The sequence below is a fragment of the Otolemur garnettii genome, unplaced genomic scaffold (assembly GCF_000181295.1).
Source record: "Otolemur garnettii isolate 467f Iridium unplaced genomic scaffold, OtoGar3 scaffold00162, whole genome shotgun sequence".
Lineage (NCBI taxonomy): Eukaryota > Metazoa > Chordata > Mammalia > Primates > Galagidae > Otolemur > Otolemur garnettii.
In genome coordinates this window covers 2,017,706-2,030,106 of record NW_003852557.1, presented here as the reverse complement: position 1 = coordinate 2,030,106, position 12,401 = coordinate 2,017,706, and the positions used below count along the sequence as shown (strand labels likewise).

At 35.1% G+C, this 12,401-nt stretch overlaps 1 pseudogene; it reads right to left on the bottom strand.

Annotated features, from left to right (window-relative positions):
- Window positions 1-4,242: 4,242 nt before the first annotated feature.
- LOC111728491 lies at window positions 4,243-4,490 on the bottom strand (annotated as a pseudogene).
- Window positions 4,491-12,401: the final 7,911 nt, after the last annotated feature.

Below are 12,401 nucleotides of genomic sequence, written 5' to 3'. Positions count from 1 at the left end.
TGCTGTGATACTTTTACATCTTTCGAAGAACATAGAGTATGTGACTGCTTCCTCATGGCAGCCATAGCTACCTGGTTCTGTTTTAAATTTGAGCCCCTTGTTAGCCACAGGAATCCACTGTGTTGGCCTGCTTGGCACATACATTAACAAGGTAAAAACATGACCCAGGTTGATGACAGAGAAAAATGGCACAAAGGAAAGAGATTTAAAATCTAATTTTCAAAAGCATTTGACAGGGCATGGGAATTATTTGGAAATAAAAGTGATAAAGCCCAAGATAATGTTTGGGTTCCTTCAACCAATCCTAGGGAACATTTGTGAAATTGATGACATTTCTCATTTCCTTTGTCATTCTCCCTTTTGTCTTGTCCACAAACTTCCCATATCTGATGTGGTTAAGCTGGCATTGTCTGCCCTCCTCTCATCTGGTCATCCCAACTGACCCATCATTGCAGTTGATATAGTTCATCACTCTCTGCCTTGAAATATCTTTTCCCTGTGGTTTCCAGGACATCTGCTTATCTGAGTTTTAACTATATTCTTGGTACTTACTCTGGTTTATTTTGCTGATTCTTCCTTATTTCCTCAATTTTTAATGTTGAACTTTTCTTTTTGATATATTTTGGTGACTGGTGGTATTTCTATGCATATAGTGACCCAGTTCTATTCCATAGCTTTAAATTATATATATAATGCATTTATATAGACTGACTTACTGCCTTGATCTTTATACCTCTACACCCAACTGCTCACTTCATATGTCTCTTTAAAAATCAAATAGGTTACTCAAGCTTAACTTGTCCAAAATTGAGCTCATGATAGTATTCCACAAACTCTGTCTGAAATCTTTCTCATAGCATTTAGTGGCAACTTCATTCTTTCAGTTGCTCAAGCAAAAATATTGATGTCACCCTTGACTGCTCTCTCACACCTATTTGTAGCTCTTCAATAATTCTGTTAGAACTACCACTTCTTAATAACTCATTCTGTGAACATTTTCTCTAGCTTAGATTGTGTCATTAGCTTGCTAAATATTCACCCTCCTATCTCCTGACCCCTTCAATTTATTTTTAAAAGGGCAGAGTGGTAATCTTAAAAAACAAATAAAACCATGACACTCCTAGGGAAAAAAAAATAAAAACACTCCAATAGTGATCCATCTGAGTCAAAGTACTTATTATGACTTACAAAAGACTGCATGATTAAGCTCCTACAACCCTCTAACTTCATCTCCTACTGTTATTTCCTTTCTTGTTATCGCTTATGTAGCCATTTGGGCTCCTCCTCATTGTTGCTTCAACATATCGACCATACCCCTGCCTCAGAGCCTGTGCACTTAACTTCCCTGAAGATATCTATATTCACTTAAAAATAATCTTATCTCAAGTGGATAAACATCTTTAAATCTTAATTTTGGCCAAACTGAGGCATTGGCCATTACTCCCGCATCCTACTTTGGCCTGTATATAATGTATGTCTGTATGGGGGGGGAAGTATTTGTGTATTTGTGTGTATATGTGGGTGCACAGCACGTGTAGAGGTTTCCTATTTATTAATTTAAATATCTGATTTTATGTCTGGTCAGAGAAATAGCTGTAGGATATCTATTTCACTTTGGGGAGATTAAAATTCTTTAGAAGCAAAATAAAAAATATTTTAGGTAATTGGAGTGAGCCAAGAAAACCTACCGAGTTTCATTTATTAAGGTCCTTCTGAAACAAATAAAGTTCTATTTGTTGGAATGCTAAATTGGCAATGTAATTAGTTTTTCATGTTGAGAAGGAATGTATAAATATATCTAATGTATATACTAAAATATAATTATGTAACATATTTTATAAAAATTTATATTTCACATAAATATAGAAGACATATTAAATAGAAAATATAACTACATAATAGGTAGATTATAGATTTGGCAATGAATCCTTAGATATTTCACCAAAGACACAAAGAAAAAAGAAAAATATTAATACATTAAAACAATGAAAATGGAAATTTTGTATGCTTTGAAAGACACCATCAAGAAAATAAAGACTCAAGCTACTTAATGAGAGAAAATATTTGTGTATTATATATTTGATAGAGGTTTAGTATATTGTGAACTAAAAAAAAAATCCTAAGGCCTCCAGCCATCTTAACAGAGGACCCTTTTTGGCCAAAGGGATCCAGTAAAACCTTAAAGCTGAGTTCTTGACCAGGAGGAAAAGGGGGATCAGACACACCTTAGACAATAAGATATCATGTTACTAAATATTAACAGAACATAAGGCCAGGCATAAAAAGTTTTAATTATCTATAGACAATTCTTTTGCTTAACAGATGACTTCAATTGGTATATTTCATTAATAGACTTTCTTAACTTAAAACATGGTAAACTTTTACACAAAGATCTTTTCTTGAACAAATTATAAATCAAAGATTCTTTGAACCCACTTATAAGCCCCACTTTGAGTGATCCTATCCTTTAGGACCAAACTATTGTACACTTTCCATCTATTGATTTGTAATTTTACCTGTAATTTTTGTCATTGGAAATGTATAAAACTAAGTGATAATTCAACTTTCCTGGGACCACTTGCTCAATACCACTTGTGTTTGATTCCCTAAGTGACAGTTGCACATACATGTATATTTGGCTAATAATAAACACCTTTGAATTACTTTACATTGTTTGGAGTTTTTTTCCCCATTAACAATGTAGAATGTGTATATGAAAAATGTTTCAGCACAACAATCAAAGGATAACACAATTTTAACAAATGGGCAAATGACTTGAATAGACATTTCTCTAAAAAAGATATTCAGATGGCTAAAAAGCACATAAAACAATGCTCAACATAGTAAATCATTAGAAAAGTTTAATCAAAACCACAATTAAATACCATGTCTTATTCACTAGGATGGCTATAATAACAGAAAATAGCAAGGATTGGAGCGTATGTGGAGAAATTTTGACTCTCATGCGTCTCTGGTGGGAATGAAAAGTGACCTACCCTCTGTGGAAAACAATCTGGTGACTCCTCAAATGGTTGATGATTGACCTACCATATGATCCAACAATTTAATTCTTAGATATATAGAATGGATTGAAAGTAGGTAGTTCAAGCACAAACTGTATACAAGCATTCAAAGCAGCACTATCAAAGTAGAAAAAGATTGGAAACAAATCAAATGTCTATCATGATAAATGGATGAACAAAATTTGGTCTATTCATACAATGAAATACGATCCAATAATAAACAGGAATAAACAACTAACACAGGCTACAATACTGACGAACTTTGAAAGTGTCAAGCTAAGTGAAAGAAATCAGGCACAAAAGACCACATATTAATGTTTTTCTTATAGAAAAGAAGATTAGTGGTTACAGATGCTGGAGTGTAGAGGAGATTAGAGGTGACTACTCAGTGAGCATGGGAGTTTCTTTTGGGATGGTGAAACTGTTAGAACTAGATACAGCAGATGGTTGCACATCATTTTGATTATAATAAATCTCACTGAAATAAATACGTCTTGTGTGTATATATATATATATACACATATGCATGCTTGCATGCTTATATGTATGCATATACATGTGCATATAAGTTCCATAGATATATGGCAATACAGCCATGAATAATTTTAAACTAAAATAAAAATATAATTTCTACTAATATCAAAGACACAGTGTACACAGGGATATATCTGGTGAAAATATGCAAAATCTGTGCACCAGAAACATAAAACATTGCTGAGAAAACTAAAGACATAAATATAGGGATAAACACTGTGTTTGTAGGTCAGAGATTCAATTTTGTTATATCAATTATCTCAAAATTTATGTATAACAATGATATAAAGTTTACAAAATCTTCACCAAAATCCCTCCAGGGTAAATATAAATTTATTTTAATTTTTAAAAAGCCCAGATGGTGCTTTTATAGAAATTGACAAGATCATTTTAAAATTTACATGGAAATACAAAGAACCCACACTGTTCAAATAAACTTTGTAGTGAATGAACAAAATTTAAGCACTAGTTCTACATAGTTTTAAGGCATTATAGAAATGTATTAATCAATATAGTGTGGTGCTGGCATCAATACAGGCCAAATATATATATCTATCTCCATACACATATGGACAAAGGATTTATGAGAAAGATGTAAAGATTATTCTATGGAAAATAAACAGGCTTTAGAGGTGGGTTCACCACTTGTTTTAGACACACATTCCACATCCTCTGTTCTCTCCAGTCAGAAGTTCTTTGAAATGATGCCATCAGCCTTGGTCAATCAGACAGCAGAATCATCTGATTCACCTATCTTGAGAACGGCTCCAAAGATAGCATAGGTTTTAAACTGGCCATTTAATCTGCTGGTAACCTTCTCAGTCATGTTCATCTGGATGGACGTGTGGTCCTTGGCACCCATGGTGTGGTGCTGGCGGAGCATTTCCCAGGCACTTTGTACATGTCTACAAACTCGCTGGCATCTTTCTACATGGCAAGGCCTCGCCTGCTGCCACAAGGACTGGAGGAGGGAAAGAAAGCATCAACGGCTTTCCATCACTGATTCCAGAAAAATTGAATACACAAAAATAAAGTATTCCATCTATATTTCACACGACAAAGAAAAATCAACTCAAAATGAATTGTGTAAATATAGAACTTAAAAATAGGAAGTTTTGGAAGATACCAGAAAAGAAAATCTTCATGATCTTAGATTTAACAAAGGCTCCTCAGCTATTACCAAAACGAACTTAGACAGTAGAATTCATGAAAATCAAAAACTTCCTCATCCTTTAATAGTACTGTTAAGAGCATGAAAAGATGACCCAGAGACTAGGAGATAATGTTGGTCAATCATATATCTGTTGGAAAACATACAGCCAGAATATATTAAATCTCTCAAGAATAAAGAAAACAACACAATTTATAAATTGGAAATATATTTGAAGAGACATTTCACCAACCAAGATGTCTGTAGGTCAAGAACATCAAACAATGTTCAACATCACTAGCCATTATGGAAATTAATGTAAAAATTAAAACCACAAAAAGTTATTACTACATACATATACAACAGCTAAAAATGTTTTTTAAATGGCCACATTACATGTCTTCAAGATCATAGATCAAATGGAACTCTTTCACACTGCTGATGGTAAGCAAATTTGTAAAACCACTTGATAAAATATTTTGGCATAAATATATTTATTTATTTGTTTTTGTAGTGACCAGATCATGTTATATGGCTCAGGGTGGCCTCAAACTCCTGCCTTAGGCTCTTAAAATGCTGAGTTTACAGGCATGAGCCATAGCAACATGTAGACAATTTCTTAAAAATTTAAACACGCAGCTGCCATAAGATCAAGCCATTCTACTTTTAAGTATTTAAGAAAGTTTAATGAAAACAAACTTGCCTACAAAGACTTGTCCATCATTGCCCAGGAATAGCTTTTCCTATAACCAATTTTGGAACTTATGAATCACTAAATAAATTATGTATGAATCAATTGAATGCTTATGAATAAATAAATAAATTGCATCAAATATCATGAGATGCTACTCAGAAGAAAAAAGAAGTTAACTATTGATACATACAAGAATATGTATGAATCTCAAAATAATTATGGATAAAAGAAACCAGACTCAAATGGGAATATTTACTGTACAATTTCACTTTCATAAAATTCCATAAATTCTACAGTAAACTATAATGACAGAAAAGTAGTGGTTTCTTGGGTATGGAGGAAAGCAGAAAGAGGAAAGTGGGAAGGACCACCCTGGGTCTGGGGAAACTTTAGGGTCAAGCATGGGTTTGTTATCTTGACTTTGGGACATATCCTGGACATATAAATAGTCAAACTTATCAAATTGCATATTTTACACGTGTAGAGTTTACTGTGCACCAATTAGAACTCAAGAGTTTGGAAAAAAAAATAAGTAAATAAAGTCTTAACTGAGAGCCATTAAGGAAATAAATGTGACCAGTTCAACTGAAACTTGAGAAGGAGTCAACAGGAAGACAAAGAGCATCATAAATTAAAAAAGCAAAATGGTATTCAACGTAAGGACAACTGTATTAGTAATCTTAGTAAATATAAATGGTTTCATTTTACAAGAGACTCTGGGACAGGGAAAAAGACAGCTATATATTACTATGTAACAATTTTGAATAAATTCGTAATTAATGTCATCTCTAAATAAATAAAGATTAAAATAATTGAAGTAAAAACTTCTGAGACCATCTTCATTTACAAGTAGCTGCAGATTGTCATATTTCACTGCAACAAACCAAATCAGAATGGCTTAATTGGGAATCTATTATTACACAGGTTTTAAGAAGCTCCCTGATGCTTCTGGAGCACACAGATGTTCAGGAAGCTGATGTCTTCAGGTAAGCCATTTTTTGAATTCATTCTAAAGTTTCAAGAGACAGGTAAGCAGAAGGTATGGAGCAGTGGTTTTCTGACTAGAGATTATATCTGAGTTATCAGATATAATCCTGAACAGACTGCAGGACCCTACTCCAGAGTTGGCAGGCTGACATTGTGGGTCTGAGCTGGAGCTTGGGGATTTCCATTTCTAATAAACTCCCAGAGGCTATTGAGCTGCCGGTCTAGGGATTACACTTAGAAAACCATTGACAGAAAAATATCAAGTTCATGGTATTATTTTGCAGGATTCTAATTCTCCTTTCACAAGATGCTTCATTTTAGGATGTGATATTAAAACAGAAAGTACTTAGAAAAGGCCTATATATGCTGCAAAAGTAAAATTTACTCCCATTATTAAGACCCTGTTGATTTGATTCAATTACGAAGTATATAAAATAACAACAACATTAAAATTCTTGTCCTTAAATTCGACTTTAGGATCATAAGAGTAACCCTTATTAAAAAAAATTCAAAATTTTTATTTAGTTTGGTGGTAAACAAAATAGGAGATTTTGTTCAAATTATTACTGAGTAGTAGAATCATTTTAATCATCGGTGGTTTTTTCTTTTTTTTGACATTTTCCCTTATTTTCCTCCAAACTAAATCTTGCTAAATCTTGCGTAAATTTGGCAAGTTGGTCTGCCCACCTGAGTTCCTTTCTTTCATTTCTATTTTCAATTAGTGCTACCTCAGTGTCATTATTGATGTATAACTCCTCCCCACACACATCAAATTGCATTCCCAATCCTACCGATTCTATATCTATTAGAAACATTTAATTTTTGTGGTTTTCTTAATTTTCATCTCACTCCAAATTTCTTAGTTGAATATTGCAATATATTTTGACTGATGTTCCTACCACTGATTCCTTCTGATTCCTCTTAAATACATTTTTGCGATGTCTTAACTATTATTTCTGAATCATGGCTTTGGTCATTTCACTTTTTTCTTCGAAATTGTTTCTTTCTGTGTCCCTGAATAGTTTCTGTGCAGTATAGAGTAACTATGAAAACGTTCAAGGTGATATTAACTTATTAAATTAACAAATATGTATACTATATTTATAAAATAGAAAATATAATTACCTGGGATGTGCAAAGCTCTGTGCTAGACTTTGGTGGTAAGGTGTTCAAAGGGATAAAAATGGGTACTTCCCTCATGGAGATGCAATCTCATGGGGCAGGAAGCTATAGAACAAGGTGACAGAGAGCTGAGATGTAACTAAAAATAGGGAGTCTTCATGCCTTTCTTTCTATGACCTAAATTCTTAATAGGTACATGTCTTTCTACATCTCTACATATTTCACGTGAGCCCACTGGAATATTTTCTTTTGCCTGAAAATGCCTAATTATTGCATGTCTTAATATATAGTTATGCCTTCATCTGGAAGGCTCTCCCGCTTTCTCCCCCACTTGAAATCTCACTCCTTTTTTAACACCCAATTCAAAGGTCTTCCTTTATCCTCTAAGTCAGAATTGATTGCTCCCTCTTCTGCACTCCCACAGCATATTGAATTTCAATTTGTACAGTGACTTACTTATCAGTCACTCACACTAGATGCATCCTGGGAGAGGACAGAGGCTGAGCCTGCTGCTGCCAGCACAGTATCCGTGTGGAGAATACCTTTAAATCATGCTGTTGAATAGATGAAAAATATAATTTAAGCTTAGTTTTTTCTTGCCTTGCAGACAAAAGAAAACAGTGGGTAATTATAATTTTTTTTAATTTTTTAACCTCTTGCCATAGAGGCTTCCAGATAGAGAAGAATAAGCTTTCCTCCACAAACAAGTTAAAATGGAGAATCAAGGTTTCAAAATACAGGCCTTCTCTGGGTCCTGAAAGAGCTGGGTTCAGTAGGTTCATTATGTAGAATTTGTCTGTGAGTTGGTACCTATTACCTGTAATAGTCTCTGTTCATAAGTGCAAGCTCAGAAGTTGGATGTTTGTAACTCAGACTGCTTTACGCTCTTTCTCAATTAACCATTAATCAAAATAACAAGCAATAACTGTTTTTGGTTTTTGAATGATATGATGATGAATTTGAATTGAATTAAAATATGTCTCTAAATAGGTCTGACCTGCAGCTGAGCTGGGTTTTGTTTCTCTGGAATGCTTCAGTCACCTATGGCTCGAAATTTCAGCATCTTGACTCAATAGTCTATCATTTTACAAGAAACCTAAGAGCTTTGTCAACAAAGTTAAAATCAACGGGAAGGAATAGCAAATTGTGAGGAAGATTGAGAAGAGGAAAAAGCCTTAGGAATTTGCAAAATGACAAGGAATTCACTAAATCTTCAGCTTAATCTATTTTATTAAAGTAAATAGTTCAATTTGAAAATCCATTAGTGTACTGAACAGGTTAATTGTCAGTGCCTGACATGACCACAGCTATTTCTGGGTAAAATGATCTTCAGAGCCCTTCATTAGGAAGCAGCACTGGGCATCTATGGTTTGTGTTCAAACTTCACAATGTAAGTCATATTTTGTTTCACAATAATGTGTAGATACATTTCCTGTCCAAGTTTGCTTCACTACTGTGACAGCGAAATCCTCTGAAGAAATGGGGAAAAATTAGTTATTAGCTAAACCCATCAGGAGTCTAGAATATAAATCATGAAAAGTTAACTGGAAAGTCAGGCTCAAGACATGAAAATAGTTGCAAAAGAGAAATCCTTGAAGTACATCAATAGTTAAACAGTTGGATACGAATAAAAGAACTCTTTTTTTTGTGTGTGTGGTTTTTGGCCAGGGCTGGGTTTGAACCCGCCACCTCCGGCATATGGGGCTGGCAGCCTACTCCTTTGAGCCACAGGCACCACCCAGAATAAAAGAACTCTTGCTTCTGGATTTCTAAAGCTGTCTGGATCTATTAACTCCTGCTATGTCTGATGTGAATTGTATTTTTTAAAATAGCCTTGTTGAGGTGTAATTTATATGTGATCAAATTCATTCTCTTAGGTATACAGCTCTGAATTTTGATGGAGATACACCATGGCCTAACCACCGTCACAATCAGGTATAGAGTATATCCACCCCTACCGGACATTTCCTTATTTAATTCCCAGATTTATTACTTTTCCTGAGAGTCCTTCTTAATTCCTATGAAGTCTGGCCAAATTGAGCCAGAGAGGTCAGACAAAAGAGAGTACATGCTGTCATCACTTATGTGCATTTAACCTACCTTTCCTTACATTTCCCTGTATTTATCAATTCTTCCATGATGTGAGAAAGGAAGATAGGTTTTACTCTTGGGGACCCAAACGGAACTTATGGAAAGTTGATAACATTCTTTTTTGGACGTGGGTTCTGTTTACACAGGCATATTTAGTATATGGAGATTTATTGATTTCTGTAATTATGACTTTTGCAATTTTCTGTCTATGTTATATTTCAATAAAATAGTTTTCCCCATCCACAAGAAAAACTTTTACACATGGCAGCAGTGGCCCTGAGTAAAAGTCAAAATCGTCATAAGAGTTTATAGGTTGTCCTTGTTTTCATTGATCTTCCTTAAATACTTAAAGGTGGAAGGGCTGGCCCTGCTACTTTTCTCTCTTTGTCCATTCTTTTCCAGTCATCATGCTGTTCCAAGCACACAAAGAATCTGCTTCTCCCTCAGGTTGTTGGACCAGTTGTGGTATTGTTCCAAACACTTTTTGGTTTAAGTAGGATGAACTCCTTTGTATGTTTCAATTCTTTGTTCAAATGCCACATCAGTAAGGTCGATCCTGAGCATCTGTCCTTCTGAGAGTTCTTCACATCACTACTGAAATGGATAGAGCCATAGGTTGGACAGAATTGGGGGGAAGCCGACATTCTGTGTTTGGCATAACTGAATTCTCCATTAGTCACCAAGTGGGAACATGGAGTAATCATTTGTGTTTGCAAATCTAGAGTTCAAGAGAGTGCAATCAGGCTACCTAGAGGGATATTTAAAACCTTGGGTTCATGAGGTTCCCCCAAAAGTGTGCATGCATAGAGAATAAAATAATACAAGAAATGAACAATGAGGCAAGACAACTTCAAGAGGCCAGGAAGTAGGGAAAAAAAATAACAAAGATGAATACAGGAGACTGAGGAGGGTAAGTCACAGGGGTGGAAGGACCCATGGAGAAGGAGTGAGGAGCTATGTCAGATCCTGCTCAAAGTTAGCAGATCATATAACCTGTGAAACAAACACCTTTGAATTGTAAAGTAGTCTCCCTGTTGGATAATGGTTTTAAAACAGAACTGTCATGGGAAACCATGATCTATATAAGTCAAGTAAAAAGAGGACTCAGTGTCCACCATTAGACTTAGCAATGTGAAGATTATGGTGGCAACCCAAACAAGAACAAATATGAGAGTCAGGGAGAGTGCCCATTTGGCAAGTGTTCTCCCAAACTCATATCTTCCTGGACTGTCAGCAAGTGACTTAATTTGAGAATAGTATCCCTGTCTACAGCCATACTACCCTGAAAGTACCCAGTCTTGTCTGGAAATAGTATCCCTGAAAATATAATTAGTTAAGAATATAGATGAAATCTTATTAGAGTGGGCTTTGATTTCAAAGAGAACATCAGTATAAGTAGGTAAAACAACAGAGAGATATAAACAAATAATAAGGTCATGTGAAGAGGGAGGCAGAGACTCGTTTGATGCTATTACAAGCCGAATAAAGGCTGGGTCACCAGAAGCTGGAGAGGCAAGGAAGGATTCTCTCCTGGAGCCTTTAGACGGAGCCTGGCCCTGCCAACACATTCATTTCAGACATCCAGACAAACTCCAGAACTGTGAAAGAACACATTTCCTTTGCTTTAAGCTACTCAAAATTTTAAAATTTTGTTAGGGCAGCATCCTAGGGAAGTAATGCAAAAGGTTAAAAGCATACTGGAAGCAGATTTAATCAAAAAAGAAGAGGGGGGAAAATTAAAGTCAGACCGCATAGAGAAACGCTACTAAAATTCTGTTAAGAAAAAGCTTGAGGATAAGCTGTTTTTATTTTCTGATCTGTTGCAGAACATGTTTCTGTAAGATACAATAAAAAACAAATTGCTAAAAAAGAAAGAAAAACACAAATACGCAGAAAATACCTATTTTTTATCTGATTCAACTTACATTCAAAATTATTCTCCAAATAGCTTTTGTAATTATTTCTAAATGCTGACTCTTAATTCTTGTTCTATTCGTAGAACGATTCTCACAGTTCACAAACTGGAATGGGTTCGTAGGCCACACAGCAAGAGGATTGAGGGGGCAGATGACTCTCAAGGTGATTTTAGAAAAAGTCAGCTTCAATTCTTTGATTTAATAGATGAGGATCCCTCAACTGGACAATTGTCTCCTTTTTATTTTATAGTTTCTCAGAAATTCTGGGGATAATTATGTATGATTTTGATACATATGACTTTATTTTGGGAAAGAGTCCATCTTGGATGAAAATAGGGTTATTTGTACTAAATGTGTAGGGACCATGGTTCGTCCTCTGCTCAGATACTATTCATATTTAATCTTACTCTTTCTTTGTGTCCCACTTGCACCTTTAATGTAAATTTGCTTCTAAAGGCCTATAACACAAACCTGCTTCATGACACTTTCCTTTGGCTACTAGAACAACCGTTAGCACCCAGGGCCTGGGAATTTACTTCATCCTAGGGTTACAGGTGCAAAAGCATGAAAGCCCCGTTCCCTTGCTTTGCTCCCAATAGGACCATCCTCTGTGGTACCATTTGCACCAGAGCATCTCTTGGAAACAGGCTGGGACTAGAACTTTGAAACGTCACACGGTTTAGCTTCTTTCCCCTCTTACTTTATTTGCTCCATTTACTTTCTGCTTTTTCACGGAGTGTTCCTACAATAGACACTTTGATGTGAATCCTCATGCTGAGGTTTGCGTCTGGGGAATTCAGTTGAGACAAAACATAGCCACTTATAATAAAGAACATGATTCATGAAATAGTTTCATATTACTAATGTATTATGACATTAACTCA